We start from the raw sequence: 22,791 nt of genomic DNA, 5'->3' as shown, positions 1-22,791 counted from the left end.
CAAAATAAGTTCAAGAAAAAAAAACATTCATGAAAATGTCATCTATGTTTTTAGATACTATAGGTATCAGCGTATGAACTCTTAAGAGACACCAGAATTTTAACTATTGATTACCCTTTCTCCTTCGTAATAAGGGGTGGCTACAGAAAGGACAGAAACTCTCTTAACTAGGAGTGACATGGAGAGGACAAGACACAATGGGCACAAGTTGCAGAAGGAGAGGTTTCATCTTGAGATAGGAAAGAAGTTTTTTACAGTGAGATCAATCACTGGAACAACCTCCTAGGAACATGGTACAGTCCTCATCACTGTAGGTTTTCAAGCTGCAACTGGACAGGGTGCTAGATAATCTAATCTAGGCTTCCCTATCCATGAAAGGCTGGACTAGATAGCCTTTTGAGGTCCCTTCCAATCAGGGCTTTTTTATGATTTTAAGTCTATCAAAGAAAATCTCATACAAAAATAAACCCCTACTCTGAAAAAAAAACAAACCAAACCAACAACCAAACCCCAAAACAAAGAACCTTCAAGAATGCATGAAATGCACACTGTAAGTCATCACAACATCAGTCTAACAAAGACGTTCTTTACTGCAATCATCAAGCTCTTGAGAAGACAAGACTTGATAGGCAGTTACACTGACCCCTATACAGTCAACCTCTTGCTTAAACTAATTCCTGATAAATTGAAGAGGGTAATTTTTTTCTGAAACCTTGAAAAACATTTAGTTTCTATTCAGGACACTGGGAGGTGACGAAGACCTGTAGTCTAAAAGCCATTATATCAGAACACCACAAACAATGGGGCCAACCAAAAACAGAATCATGGGTGTGTGCCTAGATTGGTTAAAACTAGGAATCAGAAAAGCAAAACAATTTTAGGTTGGTGTGTATCATACCAACTTTTCAAAAGTTGTCTTCTTAGACCCTGTGAAACTAGAGCAGTGAGGCAGTAATGCCTACTTAAAACATCTGATAATGATTTGCCATTTCCTTGGCAGAAGTGATTTCTGACTCAGCCAGTCCACTTACATTCCAAACACGTAAGTTATGAACATGGTACTCCAGCGACTAGTAGATGTGCTTGTCTCAGTTCTGGAGAGTTGTGGATTATTTCCTTAATGCCGATATGAAAACCTGGAAGATTATTTTTTCCCTCTTTAGTTCCAGGAACTGAATAGCAAACCAAAGTTTCCAGACTAAGGAGAATCCCCACTGCTGAAGACTTGTGTTTACAATGCAAATTTTTCCTGGAGAATGAAGATAACCTCTACAACTGCCTTGCTGAAACCTAATGAACAAATGACACTGAGAGACATCTTGCACAGGATATTTTAAATCAGAAGAAAAGTCAAGCAAGACTTGAAACATGCTCACTAGTTCATGAAATAAGAAATCTAAGGATGATACCAGAGTGCATCTATAGGAATCACGACAAAGGGATTAGTAAGAGAAATGCTTTGTAAAGAACACCTGAAGCGGGAGGTGGAGGGGAGGGAGTGCAATCAAGACAATCAAGACAAGGGACTTACACATCCATCACAAGCTGGCCAATTTTACACAAGAATTAATCTTTCTTGTGATCATAGTATCTAACTTCTTCCAGAACAGTCTTCCCTCTTTTCACAAATTCAAGAGTGAAAGTAAACCATCATAGTTACTAGTATTCAGGTACCTCTTATAGCCTCAAAGACAAACTATAAAATGACCCTTAGCCCAGAGAAAAACTTTTAAAATAAAACTGAAATGCTTGTATTCCGGACCTGTGAAATACAAAGAAATCTTCAGCAATTAAAAAAAAAAAAAATCCCAACAAACTCAAACTGCACAAAAGCCTGTAAAGGCAAAAACAGTATTCCTAGGAATATAACCCATTTTTTCAGCACAAGAGAAACAACCTTTCAAGAAAAAAAGGCAACTTAAGAATGCTTGTGACCAAAATTAACATATTTGGGGTCTACATCTCTTCCTAGGCCACATACATGTGGTAAAATATTACCATTCTAAAAAACAGGGTTCTTTACCTGAAATCCAAATTGCTATTGGGCGACCCTTTTAAAAACTGAAGCTAGAAGAGAAACTAGGGTTTTGATGCTTTGTACATAACTGGCATTTTTAGGAATACTCAATACAGCCCACTAGGAAAAGATATGTAACATCTGTTTGTGGACTGCTTCACAGGCCTGGCATTTTACTTCCAAACCCATCACCACTTAATCCTATTATTGAAGACTATTAATCAAAGCCTACAGATCAGGTAATGGAATGAAATGTTAAATCTACATCTTATGAATTCTATAAACATGTCTATGTGGATAGAAGAGCTGCACAGCAACTGAGGTTTTTAGACTACAAAACACGGAATGTTGATGAGAATTTGATGATACTTGTTTTAATCTCTCTGTAGTACACACAGTCTGATGCAGGAAAGTTATTTCTTTAAAATACTTTAAATTCAGGATGGTGTCGTTATATAACAAGTGGCTTTCTGTTATCTTGGACAGGTGGGATAACACAAGTAACAGAAAAACCCAGACCAAACCCCCAGGTGTTTGTGGGGAAAAATGCTTGGGAGCACAGAATACAGATCTCAAGGACCCTGTAAGAAGCGAACATGGATCATGATGGACGTTTTAATTACAGGTCAGTATTAATCCTGCCCAAACCTGAGTTCTCTCTGCCATACTCCCTAGATTCCCTTTTCTATGTATATTGTATAAAGACATTTCTATTGCATCTTCAAGTAGCCAACTTTAATCTGGCAGAATATACACATTATGGCTCTGCACTACACAAAAGCGTATGAACTATTCCCAAAACCAAAATAGGTTGCACTGTGACTCAACAAATAATCCTCCCACACTTGTGTCTAAATACATGGCAGAAGTAACATCTAATCCAGATAATCCAGTTTCAGGTAGCTGAAAGCTGAGTGAAAGTATAAAACACTGTAACAGTTATTTTGCATTTCCGGTCAGAGTGAACATGCAGTCAATGTCCTTGACTTAATTAACATACTCAAACACCACAAACCTTATTCTTGAAGGTGTAACTTCTAACTGCTAATGGAAGTATGGATATCTTGGGCCACTGCTAATGAGTATCAGAATCTTTTGCTTGAACTGTAGACTGAATCCATCCCAGCTCAACGGGGCTTAAAAGTTGTTTCCATCAAGTGGGTATTTTGCGGCCTGTCGAGTTTCACGCATCTACGTTCCAGCTCCCACATCAAACTTGCCACTCTACTTGGCACTAGTTTGCAAGCACTTTGAGGAAAGAGTTGTCTTACATGCTTACACATTTCTCAGCACACGAGAGTCCTATTCTTGACTGGGTCTTCTGGAAAAGAGCTGTGGCTACAGGGTCTAAAAACTGTTCTCTACCACCTACTGAAAGGTTCAGAATCCAGCAAAACAACATAAAAAAAGTTTGAAAGCTGTTTTTTTTTTTTTTTTTTAAGATACTGTATTTTTAAATCCCTGTGATTTTACAATCTTCAGAGTTAATGCTACCATTCCATATTAAGATAAACTAATTAGTATTTCTCAAAGCAACCTTTTATTCTAGGTGGGAAATGAACTCCCAGGGTGAATGAAGTTTCAGAAGACGGTTGAGTCAACTTGGTAGCAGACTGCCACCAAAATGATGATTCTGTTCTTCAATCTCTGCTGGCCTAACAGACTTTATTCCTTCTTCCTAACTTCTACGCTACCTCCAAACTCTTACAACCCCTAGGTTCATACTGGTGCTATGTGCAATTCAGCTCACTAAATCAACAGAAAATCAACACTACGTTATGGATTAGTTTCCTGCCAGTTCAGCAAGCTGAACCGACTCACAAAAGCATCAGACAAATCCAAAGCATATTTTTTTCCATAGGGTAAGAGCTTTCAAAAAAAGCTATGGTGGAACAGCTTGCCTTATTAGGCCACATGTGCCCATATGATAATCACTCCTAATTACAAGCATTTGATGCCTAATGTTACAGGGTCAACCATCAAGTTGTTTTGCAGCTCAATATTTGATGATATTTTAAATAGAATTAGCTGAAGGACACCTGGAACATATCTGTCCCCAGAAACACCCACCATAACCCTCATCTCCTGTGAGTAAACCTAAGTATATAAACTAGGGTAGAACAATCATTAAAATCTTGGACAAATGAGACACAAAACTGTTTGTATGAAAAATTCAGAAATAATATTTTTCTAAAATATGAACATCCAAGGCATTTGCTAGAAAGGTGACATACCACACAATTTTCATAAAGCATGTAAAAAATCCAAGTCCTTCTGAATCAACTCCTTGTGTGTAGATGACTATTCTAAAACTCTCTTCTGTGCATGTCCTGTTTTCAGCTGCAAGATATTTTTCTTCCTAGTAGCTGCTGCAGTACTGTGTTTTGGCTTCAGTCTGAGAATAATGCTGATAATACACCAATGTTTTTAGTTGTTGCTAAGGAGTGTTTACCCTGATCAAGGACTTTTCAGTCTCTCATGCCTTGCCAGTGAGGAGAAGCACAAGCCAGGAGAGAGCAACATCAGGACACCTGACCTAAACTAGCCAAAGGAGCATTTCATACCACAGCACATCATGCAGATCACTGCTTGAGTCAGGCTGGGTATCAGTCAGCAGGTGGTGAGTAATTGTATTATGTATCACTTGTGTTTTCTGAGCTTTCATGTCTTCTCGTTTCCTATTATTATTATTGTTGCTATTCTTTCTATTATCGCTATATTTTACTTTATTTTAGTTACTACACTATTCTTGTCTCAACCCGTGGGGTTTACATTCTTTCAATTATCCTCCCCATCCTGCCCTGAGTGGGGTATACGGGGAAGGTGACTGCATGGTGCTGAGTCACTGGACTGATCTAAACCACAACAGCACATTTGAGCTTGACAGCAAAGAAGTGATGCCCTGACCTTCAGTTCAATCACCCCCAAAAAAACGCAGCAACTCTTCGCTAAACTAATTCAGTTTCCGAACTATTTTTTGCAACTCAAAATGTTTTTTATTTCAGATCAGTTTACTTTAACAACAACTAAATACTTTACATACAAGTAACAGTTAAGAAATAAACATGTCTTTTGCTGGCAAATCATCACAATGACCTAAAGCAGTTGTACAGCAGGTAACCATATGAGTGAGAGCTGCACAGGCTTACACCACCACAAGTGTTTAGACCTTTTCACAACTGACTTGGGAGTCCTGGACATATGACTGTTTTAATCATCACGAAGAACCATGTCTTGGGTTCAGCAGTAGCAGTCATCTTTCTTGGTCAGAGTAAACATTACTTAACAACAGCTAAAACCATCAGTGTTATCAGCATTGTTCCCAAGCTGAAAGTCAAAACCACAGCACTGCACTAGCTACTAAAAAGGAGAAAAATGACTGCTACTGCTGAACCCAGGACAAACCATAAGCATGAGGTACAGAGAACCGCATCACTGCACACTCTGCACCAGCTTCAAGCAATCTGTTTTCAAGAAGATACGCTTTTTGCCTTTATACATGGAATTCAAGGTAGTTCTTTGAAAAATAGCAAGCCAGATTCAATTTGAGTCCAACTGTCAATGTTTCATTCCCCTCTAGGAGTAACACTCAATAGCAGCTACAGTCCATTTAAAGCTTGTCACAAGCAGTGGTTTAACTTGGTTGAATTTTTCTTCTTCTCTGTCATGGTTTAACCCTAGCCAGCAACTAAGTACCATGCAGCTACCCACTCACCCCCTGCCCCACGTGGGATGAAAAGAGGATCAGAAAAAGGTGAGACCTGTGGGTTAAAAACAGTTTAATAATTGAGGTAAAATATAACAACAATAATAATAAAATGGGAGAGAGAGAAATAAAACCCAATAAACACAAGTGATGCACAACACAATTGCTCACCACCTGCTGAACAATGCCCACCCTGACCCTAGCAGTGATCCATGGCTCCTGGCCAACTCTCCCTGGTTTACATACTGGGCATGATGTTCTGTGGTATGGAATCCTATCCCTTCGGCTAGTTTGGGTCAGCTGTCCTGGCTGTGGTCCCAGCTTCCTGTGCCTGTCTTCACTGGCAGAGCACAGGAAACTGAAAAGCCTTTGGCTTAGAGTAAGCACCATTTAGCAACAACTAAAACACTGGTGTGTTATCAACATTATTCTCACACTAAATCCAAAACATAGCACTATACCAGCTACTAAGAAGAAAATTAACTTTACCCCAGCCAAAAGCAGGACATGCTCACAGAAGTCTGGCATCAGTTTCAACATTTCTGCATTTTCAGAGGAGCTCCTCAGCGATGAGTGGCTCTTCTTCACAAATTTTCATTGCTATATTTAGCTATGTAGCTCAATTCACCTTTTAATTTTAATTTCATACTTTTAAGTATGAAATCTTTAATGCAACTGTTCTTACTGTCACAATACACCAGTATTTTTCTGTGGACTTTGACAACTGGCTTCATTATTTCTCTTCTGCACTTACACTGTTTTGAAGCTTTAACCACAAGAGGATTTTGAACACTCGCAACCTTTATGCTAGCTTCTAAATGCCTAGATTCCACAATAAAAGCCTTTAAATAGGATCAGGATAAGAAATATAGCTTGTGGAGCCAGGACACTCAATATCAACATACTGAATGGATTGTAAATCACCAAAAGGGAATTCTCTTTCTTGGATTTAAGGATGTGAAACAATAAACAAGATGAGTATATGAATTGCATAGTATTCCTTCAAGCCCCTATGTTTAGTTGTCCATAATGCTTGAGAACAGATACCTGTATTACTCTTTTCTTTGAAAAGGAAGAGTGGGATGTTCATTTTTTTACCTAATACATCCACAGAACTTGTTCAGGAACTTTTCAGTTTGTGCATTCTTCAGTCTGATGACAACCTGGTCCCACAACTCCTGCTTTACACAAGAGGCCCATGGTGGGGTGTAGGTGAAGCAGGTGGCAGGTAGCACAAGCAAACCATGATCCCTCCTCCCATTTAATGAGTTGCTGCTGCTGAACAATTTAGGACTTCCTGAAGGAAGTATCTTTGCGAAGCTAAACTTTAACAAAGGTGGAGAAGTGGGTAACTGGAGGTATAATTGCTTGAAAACAAGTAACTGGGAAAATCATGAGGTGATTAAAGCAAGAAATCTGAATGCTCTGAATGTGTTAACATCAAATTCAGAAGAACTGTGCTGGTGAAAACCTCTGACATACACTGTCATCAGCCTTCACAGACTCCCTAGACTTTATGCCAGCAGACTGATGCTATCTTGTCCCCAGGGACTTGATTGATTCTATGTATTTGCTTGGATAAACATGTCTGCAGATATATATGTGTATGTGTGTGCATACATGTGCATGTATATACACAACAAACTTATCTTTGCTACTGACCAATTTGATTGCTCAGTACCCATATTATCCACTATGGCAATGGAAAATAGCATGGAAATAAATCCACTTTTTGGACCAATGCGCTAACTAATTTAATGAGAAGGCACCACTTCTTCTCTACAAGCTGGATTTTGGTTTGTTTTTTTTTTTTTCTTCTTCTCAGAAGTGCCCAAGGCAGTTGTGCTTTATGCTCAAGTCAATGTCATCAGTACCCTGAGCAGGTGCTGAAGAGGCCAGGCTTTTCAGGGAAAAAGAGAGATAAGACAGCCACTTTTCAGAATCTCAAGTGGTAGTTGATGTCAGATCCTATGGAGGACCTTCTCCCTACTCACATATGGACAGCACCACATGCAAGCAGCAGCAGAACTCATAACACTCAAGTAACTTTACCAGCAGAAGTACTGATGACTACAGATTCAGTATTTAATTAGGCAGATTTTCCATTAATAGCAGCTTTTGAATGATATTACTTAATTCCAACTGACACTGCATAGTCAAGTTTCCAAATGTTTTCCTGGATTTGCCTTTGAAACTCCCAAAGGTGTAAAATGTTTTTTGAAATAAAATCTTCACAAGATACGGCTTCTATGCTTACCCTTGAAGTTTTAAGTTTCTACTCAAATCTTCTACATTTTTCGTTAGTGCATGGATATTACTTTTATCATCAACTCAGACCAACATGAGTAGGAGTAATCAGATGAAAACAGTAAGTGGAGAGATCAAAAAAAATTGAAGTATTTAAATATTTTTTCGTCTATTGCCTAGTTTATTTGTGGATTCTCTGACAGGACACCAAGAATGCTACAAGTCCATATTTTTGAAAAACAGTAACAAACTACAGGAACTCAGAATATAAAGGCAAAGTATGCCAGTACGTTTATTTCTTCACTATTACTTAGGCAATCTCTTGATCTGATCCATTACATTCTCAAGTTTCCTCCCAGATTCATAGGAAAGTGGAACATAGATCACAGTGTTTCTGTGTTTTCTAGAAAACACTTTCTAAGTCCTTAGGACAAAACAAAAATGCTCTAATTCTTTAGGATCCCTGAATAAAACTCAAATCTGAATTCCATTCTTGGCCTCAAATGGCCTCGATTGCTCTCAGCCCGGCACCACTCACTGGGAGTGAGTGAACAAGCTGGCTGGCCAGGGTTTAAACCCCGACGGTTCTTTTGGTGCCCAACATGGGGCATGAGGGGTTGAGATAATGAAAGATTTGCCCAGATTAATAGTCACCTGTCACAATGCTGATTTATTGGCTCTCAAGGTTGTTCCTCTTGATCTCACAGTTTCAGTATATCGTATCTTACGTCCATCCGGTATTTGCTGTATTAGTGTTTTTCGAGTGTGGGGCTTGGGCTAAGGTTTTTATCTCATTGTACTTCATGGTAATGACTTGTAATACAATAGAATCATTGATCATGAAACTGATCTGGTTTATGTTCCCAGTGTGGTCACCACCTTTATACTTTGGGAGGTATATAACAGAAGTGCTTAGCAATTCCACATCTTTTTTCTCCTTCTCAGGTGCTCAACCTGGGAAGGAGACATCCTTTTACCCTCCCAGTCCTCCCCCCAGACCATTTACATTTGAGAGTTTTGAGGTTTTTGAATGGCCTTTTAATGCTGTTGAGACTTGTTTGCTGATCGTGATGGGAATCACCATGCTAGCACGCATACAGAGTGTGTTTTGCCCACGACTGATTTCAAGAGTTAAGCAGAGTCAGGTTTGGGTCTTGTCTGGGGTCAAACGACGATGTAGGAGGACCAAGAGATTTTCCCTGAGGCTGGACAGTCATGAGTGGCAGGGTGTGTGGGATAGTATGGGCAAGTATCTAGGTCAGTGGGCCCCTCCAGTACTTTGGAATTTCACTACCGAACAACTGCAAAATCCAGAAGAATTAGTAAAACACTTAAATGAGGTGTGTGGTCATTCTGACAAATCATGGCAACGTGCTGCGGCTTGGGCTATGCTTACAGGGCCTTGTTCAACACTATCCAGCACCTTCAAAAGGAAAAGAATGTCGGTGGATCTGAGGGCAACGCAACAGTCAGCGCAGCTACTCCAGCTCCAAGCACAGCAGCTTCACCACCCCCAGCAACAAGTACAGTCACTACTCAAACTTTGGCTGCAATGAACAGCGCAGCTACCCCAGTGGCAAGTACAGCAGCTGCTCAAACTTCAACCGCAACAGACAGCGCGGTTACCCCAGCTCCAAGCACAGCAGCTGCACCACCCCCAGCAACAAGTACAGTCGCTACTCAAACCACAATGATAATTACTGCAGCCAAAACAGAGGACCAATTCGTACCAATATCGGTTGCCCCTGTACACAAGAGAAAAAGCAAAAAAGAGGCAAGAAGGGTGAAGCGAGACGAAGAAACAATGTATTCACCACCCGGTCTAGCATCTGATCAGGAGTCATCATCACATGACGAAGAAGAAGAAGAAGAGGTAACTTCTCGATCTTGGATTTCAACCGAGCTACGGAATATGCGAAAAGATTTTATCCGTCAACCAGGGGAGTACATCATCACCTGGTTACTTCAATGCTGGGACAATGGGGCCAATGGTCACGAACTAGAAGGTACAGAAGCCAAGCAGCTGGGATCACTTGCTAGAGAAGGGGGAATTGACAAAGCAATTGCAAGAGAGAAAATGTCCCTCAGCCTTTGGAGGCGGCTCTTGGCAGCTGTGAACGAAAGGTTTCCATACAAGGATGATGTTATGAGTCATTCAGCCAAGTGGACTACTACAGATAAAGGCATCCAGTCTCTGAGGGAATCGGCCATTGTAGAGATGATCTATCACATCAAGCCGAATAACGGGGATACACCCATAGATCCAGATGAAGTTGAATGTACACGACCCATGTGGCAAAAACTTACACGGAATGCACCGTCATCATATGCCCATTCATTGGCAACAGTAACCTGGAATGACATAGTACCACTAACAGTGGATGAAATGGTTCATAAAGTCTGAGAGTTCGAAGACAATCTCACTCCTTCCATCATCTCAGCTGCGGAAAAACTGTCCCAGGACCTCAGACAATTGAGGGATGATCTATCTGATTTATCCAGCTCCTCACGTGTACCAACACACGTCTCAGCTATTAACAAAAGGTGTCCTATTGTTTAAGAGAGGAGATACAGGAGGTATACGCCACGGGCTACCCTATGGTTTACACCTGCGGGATCATGGAGAAGACATGACAAAGTGGGATGGAAAACCTACTTCAGCTTTGGAGGAACGGGTGAGTGAATTGAAGAGGGGAGCAAGGGCCAAGACTGATCATCCCATGAGAGCTACAGCTTCAGTTTCTGGTGAGCAGTTTCCCAGATGGAGTGGAAGAGCTGATTTTACTCCAGCTCCTGTGATAACGAAGAATAATCCCTTTTACCACGACTTAAGTGTCCAATGCTGTGATGACCATTAGAGGGGCCCTGCCTCCAGCCAGGTGGAGGTAGGGGACAATCGGATTTACTGGACTGTGTGGGTCAGATGGCCTGGCACATCAGTCCCACAGAAGTATAAGGCTCTAGTAGATACTGGTGCACAGTGTACCCTGATGCCATCAAGCTGTCAAGGGGTGGAACCCATCTATATATCTGGAGTGACAGGAGGATCCCAAGAGTTGACTGTGCTGGAGGCTGAAATCAGCCTGACTGGGAGGGAATGGCAAAAGCACCCTATTGTGACTGGTCCAGAGGCTCCATGCATCCTCGGCATAGACTACCTCAAGAGAGGGTACTTCAAAGACCCAAAAGGGTACCGGTGGGCTTTTGGTATTGCTGCTTTGGAGACTGAGGAAATGGAGCAGCTGTCCACCTTGCCTGGCCTCTCAGAGGATCCTTCTGTTGTGGGGTTGCTGAAAGTCTAAGAACAACAAGTGCCAATTGCGACCACAACAGTGCAACGGCGGCAATACCGCACCAACCGAGACTCCCTGATTCCCATCTATCAGCTGATCCGTAGACTGGAGAGTCAGGGGGTGATCAGCAGGACCCGCTCGCCCTTTAATAGCCCCATATGGCCAGTGCAAAAGTCTAATGGAGAATGGAGACTAACAGTAGACTATCGTGGCCTGAATGAAGTCACACCACCATTGAGGGCTGCCGTACCGGACATGCTAGAACTTCAGTATGAACTAGAGTCAAAGGCAGCCAAGTGGTATGCCACAATTGATATTGCCAATGCATTTTTCTCAATTCCTTTGGCAGCAGAGTGCAGGCCACAGTTTGCTTTTACTTGGACGGGTGTCCAGTTCACTTGGAACCGACTGCCCCAGGGGTAAAAACACAGCCCTACCATTTGCCACGGACTCATCCAGACTGCACTGGAACAGGGGCAAGCTCCAGAACACCTGCAATACATTGATGACATTATCATGTGGGGCGATACAGCGGAAGAAGTCTTTGAGAAAGGGAGGAAAATAATCCAAATCCTGCTGAAAGCTGGTTTTGCCATAAAACGGAGTAAGGTCAAGGGACCTGCACAGGAGATTCAATTTTTGGGAATAAAATGGCAAGATGGACGTAGACAGATCCCCACGGATGTGATCAAGAAGATAACAGCAATGTCTCCACCAACTAGTAAGAAAGAGACGCAAGCTTTCTTGGGTGCTGTGGAGTTCTGGAGAATGCACATCCCAAATTACAGTTTGATTGTAAGCCCTCTCTATCATGTGACCCAGAAGAAGAATGATTTTAAATGGGGCCCTGAGCAACAACAAGCCTTTGAGCAAATTATACGCGAGATAGTTCATGCAGTAGCCCTTGGACCTGTCCGGACAGGGCCAGATGTAAAAAATGTACTGTACACTGCAGCTGGGGAGAATGGTCCTATCTGGAGCCTCTGACAGAAAGCTCCGGGGGAGACTCGAGGTCGACCCCTCAGCTTTTGGAGTCGGGGATACAAAGGATCTGAGGCCAGCTATACCCCAACTGAGAAAGAGATACTGGCAGCCTATGAAGGGGTTCGAGCTGCTTCGGAAGTGATTGGCACTGAAGCACAGCTCCTCCTGCCACCCCGGTTGCCCGTGCTGGGCTGGATGTTCAAAGGCAGGGTCTCCTCTACACATCATGCAACTGATGCTACATGGAGTAAATGGGCTGCACTAATTACACAACGAACTCGAATAGGAAATCTCAGTCATCCAGGTATTCTAGAAGTCATCATGGACTGGCCAGAGGGCAAACATTTCGGAATGTCACCAGAGAAGGAGGTGGTGCACGCTGAAGAGGCCCCACCATGTAATAAACTGTCAGAAAGTGAAAAGCAGTATGCCTTGTTTACTGATGGCTCTTGTCGTGTTGTGGGAAAGCATCGGAGATGGAAGGCAGCTGTATGGAGTCCTGGATGACAAGTTGCAGAAACTGCTAAAGGAGAGGGTGAATCGAGTCAGTTTGCCGAGGTGAAAGCCATCCAGCTGGCCCCGGACATTGCTGAACGAGAAAAGTGGCCAGTACTTTATCTCTATACTGACTCATGGATGGTGGCAAATGCCCTGTGGGGGTGGTTGAAGCAATGGAAGCAGAGCAACTGGCAACGCAGAGGTAAACCCATCTGGGCTGCTGCACTGTGGAAAGATACTGCTGCCCGGGTGCAGAACCTGGTGGTGAAGGTACATCACGTAGATGCCCATGTACCCAAGAGTCGGGCCACTGAGGAACACCAGAACAACCAACAAGTGGATAAAGCGGCTAAGATTGAAGTGGCTCAGGTGGACTTAGATTGGCAACATAAAGGTGAATTATTTTTGGCCCGGTGGGCCCATGACACTTCAGGCCATCAGGGCAGAGATGTAACATACAGATGGGCCCGTGATCGAGGGGTGGACTTAACAATGGACACTATTGCCCAGGTTATTCATGAGTGTGAAACATGTGCTGCAATTAAACAAGCCAAGCGGTTAAAGCCTCTCTGGTATGGAGGACCATGGTTGAAGTATAAATATGGGGAGGCCTGGCAGATTGACTATATCACACTGCCAACAACCCGCCAAGGCAAGCGCCATGTGCTTACCATGGTGGAAGCAACCACCGGGTGGCTGGAAACATACGCTGCGCCCCATGCCACTGCCCGGAACACTATCCTGGGCCTTGAGAAACAGATTTTGTGGCGACACAACACCCCAGTGAGAATTGAGTCAGACAATGGGACTCATTTCCGAAATAACCTTATAGATATTTGGGCCAAAGAGCATGGCATTGAGTGGGTATATCACATCCCCTACCATGCACCAGCCTCTGGGAAAATCGAACGGTACAATGGGCTGTTAAAAACTACACTGAGAGCAATGGGTGGGGGAACTTTCAAGCACTGGGATACACACTTACCAAAGGCCACCTGGTTGGTCAACACCAGAGGATCTGCCAACAGGGCTGGCCCAGCCCAGTCAGAACTTTTACATATTGTAGAGGGGGACAAAGTTCTCGTGGTGCATATGAAGAATTTGCTGGGGAAGACAGTCTGGGTTATTCCTGCTTCAGGTAAAGGCAAACCCATTCGTGGGATTGCTTTTGCTCAGGGACCTGGATATACTTGGTGAGTAATGCGGGAAAATGGGGAAGTCCGATGTATACCTCAAGGGGATTTGATTTTAGGGGAGAACAGCCAATGAACTTAATCGTATGCTGTTGCCTGCTGTGTAATACTTTTATAGCCCATCAACTAGATGTCTCCAGGTCACCAGCGACTAGCCCTGACTTCCCTCCAACCATCATCCCAACAGAGAATGAACTTTGATAGAACCGGATGAGTTCCGCAGTAAAGGAATGACCAGCAGCAGCAGGCAATGATCCAGTACTGCACACAGCCTTTCCTGCCCTGAAAGATTGTTACAAGAGATGGAACCTGACATCATGGACCGAATGGACTCGGCAGCATTACAGAGATTGGTCCATGCACTAAGAAAATGATCTCTTTCTCTTGGTCTGTGTATATGGATGTATATATGTGGGAGAGCGATGGTGTATTGAAAATGTGGGATCTGAGCATGACGTGAATGGTATGGAATAAGGGGTGGATAATGTCCTGGGTTCAGCAGTAGCAGTCATGTTTCTCCTTCGTGGTAGCTGGTGCAGTACTGTGTTTTGACTTCCAGCCTGGGAACGGTGCTGGTGATACCGATGTTTTCGGTTGTTGCTAAGTGATGTTTATGCTGACCAAGGACTTTGTGAGGCTCATGCTCTGCCAGGGAGGAGGGGAAGCCGTGAGGAAGCAGAGACGGGGCGCCTGACCCAGGCTAGCCAAAGAGGTATTCCATACCACAGCACGTCATGCCTGGGGTGGGGGGTAACTGGGAGTTATCTGGAAGGACATGGGCTTCCGGGTGGGACTCGTTTCTTGGCTGGTGGTATTGTATTCTCTTCCGTTGTTATTTTCTCTTATCGTTGTTGTTGGTAGTAAAGGTGGTGATTTGTGTTGTACATCGGTTGTTGGACTGTTCTTGTCTCAACCCGTGGGAGTTGCACTCTTTTGATCCTCCTCCCCGTTCCTCCGGGAGCGGGGAAGGGGAGAGCCCCGGGGGAGGAGAGGCCCTCGATTGCTCTCAACCCGGCACCACTTACTGGGAGTGAGTGAACAAGCTGTCTGGCTAGGGTTTAAACCATGACAACTGAAACCTGACAAACAAATGCTAGCAACAGTCCCCAAGATCCTGCCAAAATCCACTGCATACCTCAGCCTGCCAGAATACTGTTCATCTCTAGGTCAATGTGGAAAAACCTTAGAGGAGCTCTCAACCCTACTCTGCACAGCTTCAGCACTGCTTTCAAGTTTTGGCATTCAAATCAATCTACCTGCATTTTCAGTAATTACTCTGCAAGCTACCTGAACAGCGCCTTTTCCAATGAAAAATTATTTTTCTCTGTTTCAGGATTATTTATTTCATAAATCAAGGTCTGTAGATAAGGGGTAATGGGTTTAAACTTAAACAGAAGAAGTTCAGGTTAGATATAAGGATATATAGATGTAAGTTCTTTACTGTGAGGGTGGTTAGGCACTGGAATGGGTTGTCTAAGGAAGCTGTGAATGCTCCATCCCTAGCGGTGTTCAAGGCTGGGATGGACAGAGCCTTGGGTGACACAGTTTAGTGGGAGGTGTCCTTGTCCATGGCAGTGGGTTTGGAACTAGATGATCTTAAGGTCCTTTCCAACCCTAACTATTCTACGATTCTATAATTCAAGCAAATCAAATGAGAAGTTTACAGCCAGTAACTCACTTATGCTGGGATTTGGTTGAAGTATTTAGAGGGCGCTGGGAACAGAAAGCAAAACCAACACAGAAGAATAAACCATAATATGGCTAAGCTTTACTTATGCAAGAAACTAAATTTCAAACCACCAGCTTCAGCACTATTACACAGGTAGAATACCAGCTGGGAGACCTGAAGCCTTGAGAGAGGAAAGAAGCACTCATTCCCCACCCCCCAGTTAACAAAATACGACTTTCACCAAAAGCTAACACTGAAATTCAGAGGCTATGGTCTGCTTATGTGTTTACAGCAAAGAATATGGAAGAGACATCAATCTTTTCTATGGATATAACAAACTAAAAGTATCTCCTAAGTGAATTTCATGGTCACAGATTCCTTAACTACAGAAGCAGCAGGCCTTCAGTTTCTGTTGAAAATACAAGCCACAGGAATGGAAGTTATCATCACAACCCAGGATTTAAAGCTGTTGTACACACTCCCCTTTCTTCCACTGAAGAATGAGAAAGAAGTGTTTCCTAATTCTGACTTTTATCTTAGGAGCGCCAGTTACTTCACAAGGAATACAGAAGTGGTGGGACCACAGACATCAGAGGCCCCCTCCCTAAAAAATTTGTGCCTCCAATTAAAACACTGCCTGGTTTCCACAACAGAGCAGAAACACACAAATTTCTCCCTTAAAAAAAGACACTTCCACAAGAATTCTATATTACACATTTGCTTGAGAATTCCTCACTCTTTTTTTGCATCTAGTTAAATTCGCACTCTTCCTTTCAACTTTATCATTCCATGGCCACTCTCATTTCCATTTGCTTCCAGTTCTTCCCCATTTTGCTATGCTTAGGTAAACACACAGCACTATCATTAAATTAATCTACATTGTATTCTTCAGGGAGGGTTTCAACATTTGGATATTTAGCTCCCTTGTGATACCTGTACCCGGCAAAGATACTGCTAAGAGCTGACAGAGATCTCAGTGACAATAATATACACCTTTAATTAAAATAGAAAGTGTTCATTCTTCATGAAAAAAATAAAATCATTTCAGGCTAAGGAAGCTGCGGCTGTTCAGCCTGGAGAAGAGAAGGCTGCACGGAGACCTCATAGCAGCCTTCCAGTATCGGAAGGGGGACTATAGGGATGCTGGGGAGGGACTCTTCATTAGAGACTGTAGTGATAGGACAAGGGGTAACGGGTTAAAACTTAAACAGGGGAAGTTTAGATTGGATATAAGGAGGAAGTTCTTCACTGAAAGGGTGGTGAGGCACTGGAATGGGTTGCCCAGGGAGGTTGTGAATGCTCCATCCCTGGCAGTGTTCAAGACCAGGTTGGACAAGGCCTTGGGTGATATGATTTAGCGTGAGGTGTCCCTGCCCATGGCAGGGGAGTTGGAACTAGATGATCTTAAGGTCCTTTCCAACCCTAACTATTCTATGATTCTATGAAATAAGCTCTAGATAAGAAATTAAATGGTGAAAGCATGGTAAAAGCCATGGCAGGGTCAGACAAGTTATGCTTTTCCTGCTTGTCCTGAACAACTGATTTATTAAGAAAAAAGGTCTCTGTAATCACAGTAATTTATTTCTACCTATCCAAAACCAGGTTTTCTGTCTTAATCATTTTTTTTTCCCCTCTCCCTAGTGACAGAAAGGGATGGTAGAAAGATTGAAAATTTGCCATGGAACTTCTTTAGAAAAAGAAGACAACTGGGTGAAGGGATCAGAAAAGACTAACCAAAATCAGCACTCAGTTACAACACACTGTCACTGCATCAGAACAGGCTGTGACTAATAGTACAAACATACCATCCAGAAAGACAGACTGGCGCTATGTTTGAAAGGCCAACTACTGAATAACATATTGAAGACACATATACTGTACACAGAAAGATGCACTGTATCACTGTATCAGTTTACTATCCAAGCTCGAAATACACTAATGCATTTTTCCTCTTCAAGTTTTACTTTTAAAACAATCTCTCTGCAAGTAGGCAAACATCAGTAATCACAAGGCAGGTGTCTGCACTGTGCCTCTACTAATACTGTCCTACCAATGACCTCCAGCCCGACAGCTTGAGATTATTTACTAGCAGGGATTTGAAACATTGTCCACCGGAAGGAACAGACTGAATGGAAGACCAGTATGGTGGGGAATGAGTAATACCCACACACTGGAGACAAGGTGGCAAAAAATCTGTCAGACTTGGATTTCTGTATTATATGTCATAAACCTCAGTACGACAGAACTATTTCAGGAATAAATGTGAACTATAACCTCTTGGAACTAATGGCGAGCAGCAAACTGTTTAGAACAGTTCTACCTGATCAACAATAGCATCTAAATGAATAAAGAATTTGGGTTGTAAAATTATCATCGCCTGTTTTTGCTTCTTTGGATTACAAATTTGAGATTGGACCCCGATTTTAAATCGAGATGCAGAACAAACATCCACTCATCTTTCAATGAAGAAAATTTTGCATTAACAGAGTATTCACAGTCCTGTCATTTTGAAGACTTTGACACTAATTTTAAAGCATCAGAAATAATAGAATATGACAGCATACAACACACAGATTTTTTACCAAAAAAATCACGTGCCGGTGATTATTGTCTTCCTCTCCCTTGTTAAGGTTAACGTGCCATTACCACACATTTCTGCCATTACCGCGTATCTCTCATCAGGGGCTTTTTACTCAGTATCACAGGTCAAGTCAACGGTAACTATAGCAAAATGCATCGGCGTTAGACAGAGAAGGGGTGAAGCAGCATCAGCAAACACATCTGTCCCTCGGTGTTTGCAAGCACGGGCTTACTTAGCAAGCACGGCTCTCCTCTTCCTTTCTTACACCCAGGACTATTGCTCAGCAAATACAACTTGCGACCGACACGGCGGAAAACCGCAGGCAGGGGCACGGCGCGCGGTGCGCCCAAGAGCGCAAGGCTGCACCAGGTCTCGGGCTTCCCCCCTCCTCCTTTCCCCGCAGTGACCCCTCCGCTGGCACAACGCCGGCGGCATCCCTCCCCGCCTGCCCGCGGAGCCGTGTTGTGTCTGAGGCGCAGGCCCCATGTGACAAGCGCGCAGGTGCCGGGGGGCGGCGGGGGGCGGCTGACCCAGACACGCGCGCGCACACCTGGCACACCCTCCGCAAGTTGGGGGGGGGGGAGGAGGAAGAGGGAACGCGCGCGCGCCCGGGGGTGCGTCCCCCTTCCACCTCCCCCCTCCGCGGCGCCAGCACCGCGCGGGCGGGCAAGGCCCCCGCGCCTGTTACATAACCCCGTGCGCCACACTGCACCCCTCCCTTTACACACACACGCAACCACCACACACACACACACACACACACACACACACACGAAAACAACCCCTCCCGCACTCGGTCCCGCCGAGCCCCGCACTGAGGGCAGAGCTGCGGCGGGGAGAACGGGCAGGCCCAGGCCGCGGGCCCAGGGAGGGGCTGAAGCAGGGCAGCGGCTGCGAGCCCCGCCACTCCGCGTTCCCCGCTCCTTCCTTTCTTCCTCCCCTCTTCCTCAAGCCGCCCCTCGCACGCGCGCGCGAAGGCGCGCTCGCGACCGCTGGGCGGCCACCATGAGGGGCCGGAGCCACAGCGCCGTGAGGGGGAAGGCAGCAGCCCCCAGCCGCAGCTCACCTTTCCTCGCGTCCCAGACGCACATTCCCGGGGCGCTGCCACCGCCGTCGTCTGCCCTACCGGTCCGTGCGGGGGCTTCACATCGCGGCTCCCCCCGGCACGGACAGACGCACGCAACCACCGCCTCCTGCCCGCCTTCTTCCTTCTCCTCCTTCTCCTCCTCCTCCCCGGCTCTCAGCCCGACCGCGCTCTCCCTCCTCTCTCCGTTCCCTCCTTCCTTCCTCTCACCCCTCCTCCCCCTCTCGGTGTCCTCGGCAGCAGCAGCCCCGCCTCCTATCCCCCCCCTTCCCGCCTGTCCTTCCTGCGAGCTCGTCACAAGAGAGTCTCGCGCCACCAACCGCCGCTCGGTCAACAAACGGCGCGCGCCGGGCAGGCCCGCCGGCCCGCCCCCCGGGGTGGGGGCGCCCCCTAGCGGCTCGCGCCCCGCCCCCTCCCCACCCGGAAAGTCGCGTGCGGCGCCGTAGCTCGAGAGGGGCCGGGGGAAGCTCTCACGCTAGGCACGTGACGGCGGGGAGGGGAGGGGCTGGCGCGAGCAGCTTCGCGCGCCTCTCCCGCCTCTTTTTCCCCGCCAGAGCTTGGGTGGGCTGCGGGCGGGCGCGGGGTGGCGGCGCCTCCTGGCGGTCGGATGGGTGCGCCGCAAGTGCGGGGGCTGCTGCTGGTACTGCTGCAGCAGCGGCGGCAGTGGTGCGTGCAGGCGTTTCACACCGGGATGGGATGTGATGGGAGCGGATCCCTGTGCCGAGGGCGGCACGCAGCCATCGGCCGGACGGCTGGCTGCGCCCTCAGTGCCGACGCCTCTCCCGTGAGCGCAGCAGGCGGCGGGCAGGACCCCGTGCGAGCGGGCGGGCGGTGGCCTGCGGGTAGGCGACTGACAGGTGTGCTGCCCCCGGCATTGGCACAGCCCGCCTGCCTTCCGATGTGGGGGGGCACCACCGCGCCCATTCCACCTGCTGTTGCCGCTGCTCAGGGAAGAAGTGGGCGGGGAACGCCCGCGTTGGGTTGTGGCGGGGTTCGACCCCTAAGGACCCTACCCAGCCCAGCTCCGGGTCTGCTAGGTCTTCCGGAGGAGCCACTCTAGGCCGCTCCTGAGACGTCCCTCTCTGGAGCGGGGCGCTGAGAGGGGAGGGAAGGTGGCCCAGGGCTGCCCCTGCTCCGGCTGGGCCCTGGTGGCTCAAGTAGGGCTGAACCTCATTCGCTAGCCTCGCACTAGAAAATGTTTCTCCCACAGGGAAAATCTGCTTATTCACCTCACTTGGAATAACAAGGGAAGTGCAACAGTGATGCCTTCTTTCCCCTGGTAACTTTGAAGTTCAGTGGCTGTTTCAGCCCAGTTTGGTGAGGAATCTCAGCCTCAACAATACAAAGCTATAAAAGTTTTATTAGAAAGAAGAGCAGTGAGGTAGCGTGAGAATCCAAGATAACTAACTTGCTGAGCTGTCTTGCCAGCCAGCACACTCCTGTGCCAAACCAGCCATGGTGTAGACCCTTTTCCAGTTCTTCCCTAGTTACAGCTCATGGGAGAGCACTGGGGTGAAGTGTGTGGGGAAGGTCAGAAGAAGGAAGGACCAGCTGTAGGGGCAGGCATGTGGTATGTGGGGGTCCTTGTACGGGAAAGTGGTCATTACCATGGTATGGGAACGTAAGGGAAATAAGACACAAATCTTAGGAACCCAGGCCGTATTGTGCTACTTACAGAAAAATTGTTTGTTACAGGGTTACCTCTTCTATTATATGCCATTTTTCTTTTTTTTTTTTTTCTTAATAAATAAAAAAATATCCCCAGTCCTATAACTGTTTCCACTTGGATAGATTTGCTGTGAGTTCCCTTTGAATACTGGGCAAAACTCATGTCAGGCTGGAAGCTCATCCGTCTACACACAGGGACTCAGTTCCAGGGATGAAGCCGTACGTGTCTCTCTGAGAAAAGTGCTTACATGGAGCCTTCTTTTCTCCACTTGCACTGAACAGTCCTCCTGTTCTGTGAAAAATGTTACAGTTTCAAGTATTTTCATGCCCTGCGCTGAGTGATAAACCCAAGGTCTTTGTGAATGCCCAGGCTGTTCCCCATAGCTAGTTACATACTGCCCAAGGCACCAGGCAGGATAAGGAAATGCCAAGTTCAGGTCTACCTAGGTAGGCTGACCGTCAGCTTAGGCAGGGCACGGTTTCTTTATTTCACTTAGAAATATAGGAAACCTCCTAGCACCTTTAAAAGAAACCCCATATACTTGGCTTGCACTCAGTGTTTTAATGAAAATCCTCTTCAAAATGCAGATGTTCCCTGCCAGAGGGAAGCATTAACTAAAGTTTTGACCTGTCAGATTTCGGAGATGTAGCTGGCCACGTCCTGGCTAATCTTCATCAGCAATTATATTGCCTGGGGGAAAAATAAAAAATTCTGAAAAATACATTGTTCAGAAAAGTTCTGTTATCCAAAATATATCCGTGCCTCTGGGTCAGCATTTTCCAGTTTTGCTGAGAAAAGCCTCTACCAGTCTGAGTCCTTGCCAGTCTAGTGCAAACTAACTGTTGAAAGTACTGCATGACTGGATGCGAGTCTTATTTTTTTCCTTGCAGAACTATTTCTCTAGGGGGCAGTTGTGGAGCAGAAAGGCAGAAAAACAAGTGGAATAGGGATTAATTTAGGTTAGCACAAAGCTGCTTTAAAGTGGTTAGTCAATGATTATATTTTATTTCTAAATAGAAGCTGGCATCCAAGCAAATTATAAGAGGAACCAACAATTATTTCAAGAAGCATGTGGGGATAACTATTTTTTCTGTGAAGTAAAGCTGGGGTAAGAGTTAACAGTGAAAAAACCTGAAGTAGCAATGCTATACTTTTAGCAATGATTACATGCAATTAGTTAAAACAGACCAATATTAGTTTAAAAGACAGAAAAGGAAAGGAATTAATGTTAAACAGAGAGTAAAATCTGGAAAGTTTAGCAAAAGGGGTAACTATTAACAGGAGTAAATTATCTTCTATGTCTTGTAAAACCCTTGCGCATCTGCAATGCATCTGCAGCCATGGGCTCCTGAGCTGACAGAGAAACATCTTTGGTTATAGTAGCCAGACTGGGAACCAGGTCATATGCTTATTCATCAGTAAATATTTACAGGGTGAAGCCTGGCTCAGAGTGTGCTGGCTTCAGTAAAAGCATTCTCGCTGTCTTCACCAAGTTTGGAATTAAATCTGGGGCTGGGGAAAGAGGTGCTGAATGCACAGGCCTCTGCTCAGGGGGACTGTGGTCTTAGCTGGGGCATCTCAGTGAGGTAAATGTAATTGCTGAGGAACCTTTACCTATAAATCCTAGAATCATAGAATAGCTGGGGTTGGAAGGGACTTTCAAAGATTATGTTTCCAACCCCCTGCCATGGGCAGGAACACCTACCACTAGATACGGTTTCTCAAAGCCCATTCATGGCCTTGAACACTGCCAGGGATGGAGCAGCCATAGCTTCTCTGTCCCAGTGCCTCACCACCCTCACAGTGAAGAACTTCTTCCTAATATCTAATGTAAATGTCCCCTCTTTCAG

At 45.3% G+C, this 22,791-nt stretch overlaps 1 protein-coding gene across 7 annotated transcripts in view; it reads right to left on the bottom strand.

The window, feature by feature from the left end:
• Window positions 1-19,396, bottom strand: part of REV1 (REV1 DNA directed polymerase) — a 65,441-nt gene extending 46,045 nt beyond the window's left edge. For 5 of the 7 annotated variants that reach the window (XM_061459673.1, XM_061459676.1, XM_061459677.1 and 2 more), the window contains exon 1: window positions 19,255-19,377. The gene's annotated coding sequence lies outside the window, so the exon portion shown is untranslated. Of the gene's footprint in view, window positions 1-19,254 lie in introns of all 7 variants that reach the window. The other 2 variants (XM_061459674.1, XM_061459675.1) reach the window with 2 other exon arrangements.
• Window positions 19,397-22,791: the final 3,395 nt, after the last annotated feature.

Source organism: Pezoporus flaviventris, unplaced genomic scaffold (assembly GCF_033815535.1).
Source record: "Pezoporus flaviventris isolate CSIRO_AGI_PZ_B2104156 unplaced genomic scaffold, CSIRO_AGI_Pfla_v1 ptg000030l, whole genome shotgun sequence".
Taxonomy (NCBI): domain Eukaryota; kingdom Metazoa; phylum Chordata; class Aves; order Psittaciformes; family Psittacidae; genus Pezoporus; species Pezoporus flaviventris.
The sequence above is the reverse complement of the archived record's forward strand: the minus strand, read 5'-3'. Positions and strand labels throughout refer to the sequence as shown.